Here is an 11,593-nt window from a genome sequence, read left to right as displayed (position 1 = left end):
GCTTGTAGCCTGATGGGAGAGATGTTGCTTGTGCCTTTTGATTAAATTGAAGAGCTTTTTTATTTAATTTTATGGGAATATTTTTAGTTTTTAATGGCATGTTGTGACTGAAATTACAATGGGCTTGCAATGGCTTTGAGTATTCCTCTTCTCTTATTTTGATTATAATGTCAGGAAGCCCTGATGTTCGCCATCGTCTCCTGGGCATGGTTGGATGTCGGTACCCTTCCTAACCTTCATAATCATCTGATTGGTTGGTGATTAGTTTAATTCTGTTATTTGCTCTGTCTCCTGGGCATGGTTTGATGATGGAATCTATTCTGATTCAAATACCTTTCATCCCTTTAAAGTTATATCAGAGGAAATTCAATTTAATTTCCATGATTCCTAATGCAGGCAAAAGATCTCCCTAATCCCTACAAGTGGATCCTCTGAATCCCTAGTTTTCTTCTTCTGAATTCCTTAAAGTTTTAAATAATTATTCCACAATTATTCCTTAAAATTTTATTTGGTTAGATCACATCTTAGTCTAGTTCTAGTTCTACTTGGTTTCAGATAACGTACAGGTATCAGTCCCTGTGGATTCGACCTCGGTCTTACCGAGTTTATTACTACATCACAACCCTATACTTGGGGAGTGAACAAGTTTTTGGCGCCGTTGCCGGGGACTGACGGTTACGTTTTTCTGAAATTAATTAGTTTTAGAATTAGGTTAGGATTAGGATTTTACTTACTTTAGGATAGAAGTTTTTATTTTATTTTATTCTATTTTTAGAACTTAACCTGTTTTCCTGTTTTGCAGGACCCTGACATAAGTTCTTAAATTGGTAATTCCTTCCTAATTTCTCTACTTTTTCTGTTTTTAGAATTAAGGTTTAAATCTTAGAAATTTTCTAACTCTAGTATTTCTCTATTTGTAGGAAATAGTTTAGAAACTTTTTTTTTTTGTTTTTAGAATTTTTGTTCTCTAATAACTTTCTAACTTTAACTCTCTTAGAATCTAATTTGTTTCCTAGTTTATTTAAAAACTAACATTCCTATTTTGTAGGCCTTTAAGATAGAAATTTCTAATTCAGTAAGCTCCTTCCCTACTTTCTATTTTTCAATTCCCTTGTAGTAATTTACTTTTTAAGTTTAGGATTTTCTTAATTTATTTTAGAAGTTTCCACTTTCTTTTAGAAATCAGTTTACTGTTATCTTTCTTTTAAGAGATTGTTTTTCTCCTTTTTAGAATCTAACTTATTTTTGTTTTATTTTGCAGGTCCTTAACTTAGGGGCTTCAATTTGGTAATTTCTTTCCAACTCTCTCTTTCTTTCTAGATTTTCTTTCCCTTTCTTAGGATTAGGTTTTTAATTGAGGGCTGCGAGTGTTTTCATGCCCAAGTGGGCCCGTGACGACACTCGACGTCTCTTGACTGAAGGAGGATTGGTTGAGGGGTTGACTATCCATCACAGGACTAGACACCGTTCGAAATCCCCTGAGTTAACTGAAGTTAGGGCTGAAGACCAACCTCCTCTACTTCCACCCAGGGTGGAGGATACCCAAGATGAAAATGAGGTGCAACAGGCACCCCCGCCTCGTACTTTACAAGATTATCTGCAATCGGCGGGAGTGAGTATGCCCTCATGCATGATTTTTCCTGAAAATACAGGACAAATGGACATCAAGCCAGGAGTTATCCAACTCCTTCTCAAATTCCATGGACTTGAATCAGAAAGCCCATATTTACATTTGAAAGAGTTCGATGAGATTATAGCTACATTATGTTTTCCTAATGTATCTGAGGATACAATTAGGCTGAAACTCTTTCCTTTTTCCTTAAAAGAGAAAGCTAAGACGTGGTTACATTCATTGCGTCCTAGATCCATTGGCACATGGAACGATATGTAGAGGAAATTCATAAAAAAATTCTTCCCACACCATAAAACGATTACCCTCAGAAAAGCGATCATGAACTTTGCCCAAAAGGAAGATGAAACATTCTTCCAATGTTGGGAAAGGTTCAAAGATTTGGTCAGTTCATGCCCACAACACGGATTTGAAACGTGGCGCATTACAAATTTTTTCTATGATGGATTGACATCTTCCATGCGCCAAATGGTCGAGACAATGTGTAATGGAGAGTTCATCAACAAAGATGTTGACGAGGTATGGGATTACCTCGATAGTCTCGCTGAAAAAACACAATCATGGGACTATTACCCAATGGCGAACACCACGTCTAGGCCGACTCAATTAAAGGAGAAAGGTGGATTATATCTCTTGAAAGAAGAGGATGATCTCAAGTGTAAAGTGACTACGCTCATAAGGAAAGTTGAGGCCATGGAAGGAAAGAAGGATAAGGTCAATGAAATTGTTTGCAGCATCTGTGATTGCAACATTCACACAACTGAAAACTGTCCTACAATACCGCCTTTCGAGGAGTGTTGAATGAACAAGCCAATGCCGTAAATAATTATCAAAGACCTTTTACTGGACCTAACTCCAACACATACAATCCTGGCTGGAAAAATCATCCAAACTTTAGTTGGAGGAATGGACAAACGGCGACTCCTCCAGGTTTCTTCAATTAAAATCCAAATCAAGTGAAACCTCAAGAGGAACCGGTTCAAAATCCCATACAAGAGCTGGCTCAGGCAATGCGGGGAATTACAGATTTTATGCAAAAGATAGATTCTCGTATGACGGTTATAGAAAAGGGGATGCTTCCTGCACAACCTCTCCCCAATCCTAAACCGCAGTACGAGAATAATGATCCCAGCTCTTCAAATCAGATAGGGCATGCTAAATCCATCACCACTCTTAGGAGTGGGAAGATCATTGATAAAACTCTTCCGGTTAGGCCCGAAAAGCCTCAAGAACCGAAGAGGACAACAATGATGAATCCAGTGATGCCCCACAAAAAGTAGAACCTGAACTTCTAGAGAAGCCCGTTGCTCCATTCCCCCAACGGTTGGTTTCACTAAAACCTCTCTCTAACTCTCGGGATATCCTAGAGGTGTTGAAACATTGAAAGTCAACATTCCTCTACTTGATGTCGTTAAACAGATACCTTCATATGCCAAATTCCTGAAAGACTTATGCACGACCAAAAGACGGAAAATTATTCAAAAGAAAATCTTCTTGACTGAGAAAGTGAGTGCCATCCTGAAGCAAGACGTGCCGCAGAAATTCAAGGATCCCGGTAGCCCAACCATATCATGTGTAATCGGGAATCATCGAATTGATCATGCACTTCTTGACTTAGGAGCGAGCGTCAATTTGATTCCCTACTCGGTATACAAACAGTTAGGTTTGGGTGAATTAAAACCCACCCTAACCACACTACAACTTGCTGATCGCTCTGTTCGTGTACCAAGAGGGATAATTGAGGATGTGTTAGTCCAGGTCGATAGATTTTACTACCCTGTAGATTTTATCATCCTGGACACCGAACCCATCAATAACATGAGCACTCAGATTGCTGTCGTTCTTGGTCGCCCATTCCTTGCCACGTCAAATGCAATTATCAATTGCAGGAATGGTGTCATGACTATGTCTTTTGGAAATATGACATTGGAGTCAAACATCTTTTTCAATAATGGCAGAAACTTAGAGGATGATGACGATTTCCACGACATTAACATGATTGACTCTTTAGTGGAAGATACGACACCTCTGACCTTATCCTCTGATCCTCTAGAGATGTGCCTGGCCCACTCCTATGATTTTGATGATGATATGATTAGGGAGACATGTACCTTACTTGATATTGCACCGGTACTTGAAGTTAACCGGTGGAGGCCACAATTTGAAGAATTACCACAAACCGATGTAGGGCCTCTACCGTCTAACCTCAAGCCACCGAAGCTTGACCTAAAACCTTTGTCCTATGATTTGAAATACGCATATTTAGGTCAAGATGAGACATACCCAGTGGTGATCTCTGCCCATCTGGAGAAAGAACAAGAGAGTATGCTCATATCTACTCTCATTGAGCATAAGGGAGCCCTTGGATGGACGATAGCGGACCTCAAGGGAATCGACCCCTCGATTTGTACTCACCGCATATATCTTGAGGATAATGCGAAAATCGCTCGGCAACCACAACGTAGACTAAATCCAAACATGAAGGAAGTGGTTAAGGCCGAGGTCCTTAAACTATTGGATGTGGGTATTAAATACCCTATATCCGATAGTCAATGGGTGAGTCCAACTCAAGTGGTTCCTAAGAAGTCAGAATCACCATCGTAGCCAATGCCAATAATTAACTCATATAAACTAGAGTCACTACTAGTTGGAGAATGTGCATTGACTACAGGAAATTGAATACCGTCACGAGGAAAGACCACTTTCCTTTACCATTCATTGATCGGATCCTGGAAAGGTTAGTGGTCATTCCTATTACTGCTTCCTCGACGGGTATTCGGGCTACAACCAGATAGAGATAGCCCCAGACCAGGAAAAGACCACATTTACATGTCCCTACGGCACCTTTGCTATCGAAGAATGTCATTCGGACTATGTAATGCCCCGCCACCTTTCCGATGTATGCTTAGTATTTTTCCGACATGGTGGGGCAATATCTAGAGGTCTTCATGGACGACTTCTCTTTATTTGGGAATCTTTCAACAAATGCTTGGAAAGTCTTAAATGTGTGCTGAAAAGATGTGAAGAAAAGAACTTGGTACTTAACTGGGAGAAGTGCCATTTCATGGTTCAGAAGGGAATTGTCCTTGTGCATATCATCTCGTCCAAAGGAATCGAGGTAGATAAGGCAAAAATCGATCTTATCTCTAACCTACCTCCACCCAAGAACATCAGAGACGTGCGATCCTTCTTAGGACACGTAGGATTTTACAGGCGATTCATAAATGACTTTAGTCTTCTCTCTCGTCCTTTATGTAATCTTCTTCAAAAGGATGCTCCGTGCGAGTAGACTGAGCAATGCCAGGAAGCTTTCACCAAGCTTAAGGGCACATTAACCACTGCACCTATCATGCAGCCACCCGACTGGAGCCTTCCTTTTGAGCTTATGTGCGACGCTTCTGATTATGCTCTTGGAGCGGTTCTAGGCCAGAGAAAAGACAAGCGGCCTTACATTATTCATTACGCAAGTAGGACTCTAAATCCTTCCCAGTGAACTACTCGACTACGGAAAAGGAACTCTTAGCCGTAGTGTTCGCCTTGGACAAATTTAGGTCCTACTTGATCGGATCCAAGATCATTATCTACACAGATCATGCGGCACTTAAGTATCTTCTTTCTAAGAATGATTCTAAACCCCGTTTGATACGATGGATCCTTCTACTCCAAGAATTTGATTTGGAAATTAAAGATAAAAAGGTAGTAGAGAACGTAGTGGCCGATCACCTTTCTCGCCTTAATACCTCGATTCCCTTGAGACAACCCATATCAATGACATGTTCCCTGAGGAACAATTGTTTAGAGTCTCCCATTCACCTTGGTTCGCTAATATTGCTAATTTTCTTATCACAGGTTCTATACTAACACATTGGACTGCGCAAGATAAGAAGAAATTCTTTACCAAGGTGTGCAACTTTTTTTAGGACGATCCATATTTATTTAAATATTGCCCAGACCAAATTCTAAGGAGATGTGTACCAGACGATGAGCATCAGAGCGTCATCTCCTTCTATCACTCAGAGGCCTGTGGTGGTCACTTTTCTGCTAAAAAGACCACGGCCAAGATTCTGCAGTGTGGCTTTTACTGGCCCACTATGTTTAGGGACACTCATGAGTTTTGCAAAGCTTGTGAGCGTTGTCAGAAATTGGGAGCATTGTCCCGTCGAAATATGATGCCTTTGAATCCCATTCTTATCATTGAAGCATTTGATTGCTGGGGCATCGATTTCATGGGACCATTCCCCCAATCGTTTGGAAATCTGTATATTTTGCTCACCGTGGACTATGTCACTAAATGGGTCGAAGCGATTCCGTGTCGAAAGAATGACCATCGCACGGTCATTAAATTCCTAAAAGAAAACATCCTTTCTCGATTCGGAACGCCTCGAGCCATCATTAGTGATGGGGGCTCACACTTCTGTAATAAACCATTTGAGAGCTTAATGAAGAAATACGGTATCTCTCATAAGGTGAGCACCCCATACCATCCTCAGACAAGTGGACAAGCTGAGATTTTCAATAGGGAGATCAAACACATTTTAGAGAAAACGGTTAACCCAGATCGTAAGGATTGGTCAATCCGATTGACCGATGCCTTATGGGCATACCGTACTGCATTTAAAACTCCTATTGGAATGTCTCCCTTTAGACTTGTCTATGGGAAGGCTTGTCACTTGCCTGTGGAGCTGGAACATAAAGCGTACTGGGCGATCAAAAATCTTAATTTCAATCTGGACAACGCTGGCTCGCTACGCAAACTTCAATTGAATGAACTTGAGGAAATCCAGAATGATGCATACGATAATTCGAGAATTTACAAGGATAAGATGAAAGCATTTCATGACCAACACATTTTGCGAAAATCATTCACACCTGGTCAGAAGGTCCTTTTGTACAATTCTCGATTACATCTCTTTCCGGGTAAGCTTCGATCTCGTTGGACCGGCCCTTACATTGTTGTTACTGTTTTTCCTCATGGGGCCGTTGAGATAAGAGATCCCGACAATGGCAAGGAGTTTAAAGTCAATGGACATCGATTGAAACCATTTGTCGAGAAATTTGATTCAGAGGACATGTCCATGCCTCTGACTGATCCTGTTTACCAGGATTAATCTCCTAGTCTGATGGAGGTATAGGTAAGTTTCCTGTTTTCTTAGGACTAGGGTAGTTGCTTTATTTGTCTGGCTGAAGACGGTAAACTTAGCGCTCCTGGGAGGCAACCCAGTTCTTCATTTCATGTCATTTTTTCATTAGTCAGTTCAATGTTTGTGGGTAACATTACTGCAAACCCTCACGAGACTACAACTCGTCCACTAGGGGTAACCTAGGGGTTTAAAGGCTTGTTGCATACGCTAAATGCAATCGAGAGCACCTACGAAAGTGGTATAGGTAGGATTGTATTTTTGTTATTTTATTTTACTTCTGCTGGTTTCTCTCTTGTGCTGACCGCTCTTACGTAGAAATCTTTGGAAAGCCTCTTGATTCTTTCATCCAGGTATTATCTTTCCATCACTTCTCATTTACTTTTTGTCCCATGTGCATCGCATGCTTATTTCTTTTACATTGAGGACAATGTAGATTTTAGGTTGGGGGTGGGAGATTAGGTCACCTAATCAGCATTTTCTTGGTTTTGAACAAAAGTTGTGAAAGTTTTAAAATTTTTTTCTGACATTTTGTTGAATTTGAAGTGATTTTGACAACCATCTTGGATTTAAAATTACAAGATAAGTGAAGTTGGTAATTTATGACTCTTAGATTCAGTTATCTATTATATTAGATTTCACAGTTAAGTTTGAAGTATTAATCTATAATTGGAAGTTTTAAATATTGATTGAGTTATGAGTTCACATGTCACATCTCGCTTTCACATTAAGATTTCTAATCACTAAGCATGTAAGGAACCAGCTTGGAAAATTTGCCTGTCAATTTAAAAAAAAAAAGAAAAAAAGAAAAAAAAGGAGAGAGAGATACCTTTGGAAAAGGTTAGGCGAATAATTTTCACCATAGGTTTGCTCCCTATAGGTGCGGATTCAATTCTCTTCTCCCTCGATAAATTTTTTTTTTTTTTAAAAAAAAAAAAAGGAACTGAAAGGCAAATTCTGGTTTAAGTTTTGAGTGTCCTAAATACTGTTTTGATTATCAATGTTATCATAAAAATTATCCATTGGATTTCTTAATGATGATAAGCCGAGATTTTATTATACACTCATGATACTCATTGTTTAGAATTGTTCTAATTAATGCATAAATACTTTAAAGTTGATTATGAAATTTGTTGTGCACTTGATTTCAGGAGGAAGTAATATCCAACATTCATGCATCTTAGAATTTTCGAATATAGTAATACAAAAAAAAATCGCTTGAGTTCATAAAAATTGTCCTGTATTTCTCAACTTATTTTTCGCATACTTTGCTCGGGACTAGTATAATGCTGGTTGGGGGTTGTGTTGAGGGTCAAATATTGCATATTAGACCCAGTTGCTGCATAGTTTTACAAGCATGATACCGTTTAATGGCCTGATTTAATTGTGTTTGTGATGCAGAGTGTATTTACGAGCATAGACTGAAAAAGGATGCTTAAAGCATGGATTTAACGCTCTGATGACACCAAAGCATGGGATGGACTCCAGGGGACCAAGATCAACGCCAGAGATCCAAGAAAATCGAGAAATTGAAGCTCAAGTGGCCTGAAAAGTGTCCAGAATGCAAGATCGCAGGGTTCCCACCATCCGTTCAGCTCGAAAATTCATACATCGCCCGAGTACCATAAATGAACCGTACACGTAAAATGGCAGCTCCTGGATCACTGTGAAAGTGCCCCAATGGACAGATCAGCCTATAAAATAGTGATATGGGGCCCACCTGATCTTTGGATACGCTTCAGTCCTGGGCTCAACGTCTTAATTTAAAGGAGGAAGTGGATGGATGGAGTGGATTTCTCGAATACATCACCTGGGACCCACATCATACAGTGCATGTGCACAGCACACACACCAGCCGAGCCGCACCGGACGGTCAGCCCAGTCAAAACAGGGCTGACCCGCCTTCTTCGCCCGCAGCAACAGCGGACGGACAGCGTCCGTCCGTTTTTCGGTAGTGGGCCCCACTCGCCCTCCAGATGATAGATCTGGACCGTCCATGTGAATCACAAGGGCCATATCATGCATGCCTAGGTGGAAAATTCTCAAAAGGTCCCGGAGATTCATTTTTGATCGTTTAAAAGAAAGATAGACGGTGAATGGATCTGGTCCAATGGGCCGTGCATAATTTGAAGAAAACCCACCCTTCCTGACCAGTTTTTCGTCAGGAATCCAAATAACGGAGTGGATTTTCCAAAAAGACAGTGAAGTGGGCCCTACCATCAGTACAGCGTAAGTACTACGCACCCTGTTTTCGCGTCCGGGAAATCTGGAATTTCCGGCCGATTGTGGGCCACTGCCTGTGATCGGATTGGTGATCCAAACCGTCTAGATGATGACCAAGCCAGGGATGACCCTAGCTAAGAAGTCAGTTTTGAGTTTACTGGACGGCAAGCCTCCCAAACTGAGGCCAAACCAACGCCTTTTGCGTTGCTGCGCACGCTGTTGCATCCTGGCTGCGTAGGGAGTATCTCCGCACCCTATTTCCGGTAGGACTCTCGGAGGACAGCTCTATAAGGAGCGTGTGAAAGAGAAGAGGGGTGTGCTGGGGCTTGGGTTTTGAACGTGAGGAAGAAAAGGAAGAAAGGAAGAAAAGTGAAAGAAGAAAACGGAGGAAGGCTAGACGTTTTCTGCTGGGTGTTTTCTGCAGGAGCGTGTGTGGCTGCTGGCACATGTGACGGAGAGAGAAAGGGCAGCTACGGTACGTGAGGAGTTGTTTTGGGACGTGGCTGGCTTAGCATTGAAGGAAGAAAGGAAGAAGCGTGGAGCGGGTTTTTTCTCTCTTTCCTTCTTGTTCTTTTCTTTTTTATTTTTATTTTGTTGTTTTAATCAGCCCATTCATGTGTAGCTAATCCTCTTAGCTAGGGCTAAGAGGTGAAGCTTGTAGCCTGAGGGGAGAGATGTTGCTTGTGCCTTTTGTTTAGATTGAAGAGGCTTTTGATTTAATTTTATTATGGGAATATTTTTAGTTTTTAATGGCCTGTTGTGACTGAAATTACAATGGCTTTGAGTATTCCTCTTCCCTTATTTTGATTATAAAGTCAGGAAGCCCTGTTGTTCGCCATCATCTCTTGGGCATGGTTGGATGTCGATACCCTTCCTAACCTTCATAATCATCTGATTGGTTGGTAATTAGTTTAATTCTATTATTTGCTCTGTCTCCTGGGCATGGTTTGATGATGGAATCCATTCTGATTCAAATACCTTTCATCCCTTTAAAGTTATATCAGAGGAAATTCAATTTAATTTCCATGATTCCTGATGCAGGCAAAAGATCTCCCTGATCCCTACAAGTAGATCCTCTGAATCCCTAGTTTCCTTCCTCTGAATTCCTTAAAGTTTTAGATAATTATTCCACAATTATTTCTTAAATTCTATTTTATTTAGATCGCATCTTAGTCTAGTTCTAGTTCTACTTGGTTTCAGATAACGTACAGGTATCAGTCCCTGTGGATTCGACCTCGGTCTTACCGAGTTTATTACTACATCACAACCCTATACTTGGGGAGTGAACAGCCACACCACATACAGAAATACATAAACGACTAAAAAACTTATTTACCCGTCCATCTGGTTGAATACTATCAGACTGACTTTCCAACTACAATATCTAACCAGCGTGACCCACATGATGTAAAAGCTTGGATTCCATGCACGTATGCCATATATATGTTGGCATGTCTAAAGATATTTCATTCAACACTTTTCATGACTAGAAAATTCTGTTGATGGATGAATGCATTACTTGTGACACAGAGATATCATCTCATTCTTTCCAAATGATTCGTGCATGTATATACATTTACATGTTATGAAGTTTACAAACTAGTCCAAAAAACGAGTTACGTGGAACTTTCACATGTTCTTGAGGTTAGAAATTTATTTCTTGATATTGGTTAATATTCTTATTTTATAAAATAAAGCAAGTCATTTAATATGGAGGTAATATAGGATGCTTGGCTATAGTAAACAATGTTTTGCTTGACCAATCTATAATGCAAGCCATTGATCTAGTTAGCCTTATACTAAGACCGAACATGCCATGATTTTCCCCTGATAAATGATCCTAGCCATCTTATGGAAATAGATAAGAACAACATGTTTCATATCAGGATCAAAGTAGACCATTAATGTCATCTTATAGGGTTTTTGGGTGTTTGGCAGGTTTTGATTAGAAGAAGATGGACACACATGCATTATTTGGTGTATGTTTTCTATTTAAAATTAAGTCAACAATGTATCCCTATTTTCATATGTGGTACACTGCAACACAATATGAGATGTTGGAGGAAACAAATAAAATATATACCATGAATTATGTACACGAAATTTTATCAAGCTGGATGGATTGGGAGGTGTTTGGGATTGAGAATTAGAAAAATATCAAGATTGGGACAAATTTCGAGAGAGAAAAAGTGGCAAAGAATTTATGAATATATGTATATGAGTGGATTAGGAGAAGAAGTTCAAGAAGGTATAAGGTAAATTCTTTTAATGCTTGATGACAAAGACAGATTCATAGATGAAGTTTGTATACAATAGACAAAGTTGATGGGACCATGTGATGATAAATATTTACTAAAAGCATCTTAAGATAATGAAAAATTTTATGTTATCCAACGAATATCAGTATTATCAACATTATAGTAAACATAAGGAGATGCTAAATGAGTAAGATACATTATTACATATGATTTTTTTAAATGGTATGGGTAAGAGGGAATCTTATACATCAAATTTTTAACCACGCTAATTTTACATTAACATGTATGCATTTTTTTTTTCTAAGAAATCCTCAATATATAAGGCTTGCATTAGTAGCATGTTC

General features: G+C 39.6%; 1 non-coding gene across 1 annotated transcript; it reads right to left on the bottom strand.

Moving 5' to 3' along the window:
• Positions 1-1,933: 1,933 nt before the first annotated feature.
• LOC131232181 (small nucleolar RNA R71) lies at positions 1,934-2,040 on the bottom strand. The gene has a single exon (XR_009164797.1). It is a non-coding gene; the product is annotated as a small nucleolar RNA R71 (small nucleolar RNA).
• Positions 2,041-11,593: the final 9,553 nt, after the last annotated feature.

This window comes from Magnolia sinica, chromosome 17 (genome assembly GCF_029962835.1).
Source record: "Magnolia sinica isolate HGM2019 chromosome 17, MsV1, whole genome shotgun sequence".
NCBI classification, from domain to species: Eukaryota; Viridiplantae; Streptophyta; class Magnoliopsida; order Magnoliales; family Magnoliaceae; genus Magnolia; species Magnolia sinica.
Note: the sequence above shows the minus strand (reverse complement) of the source record. Positions and strands in the feature narration are given on the sequence as shown.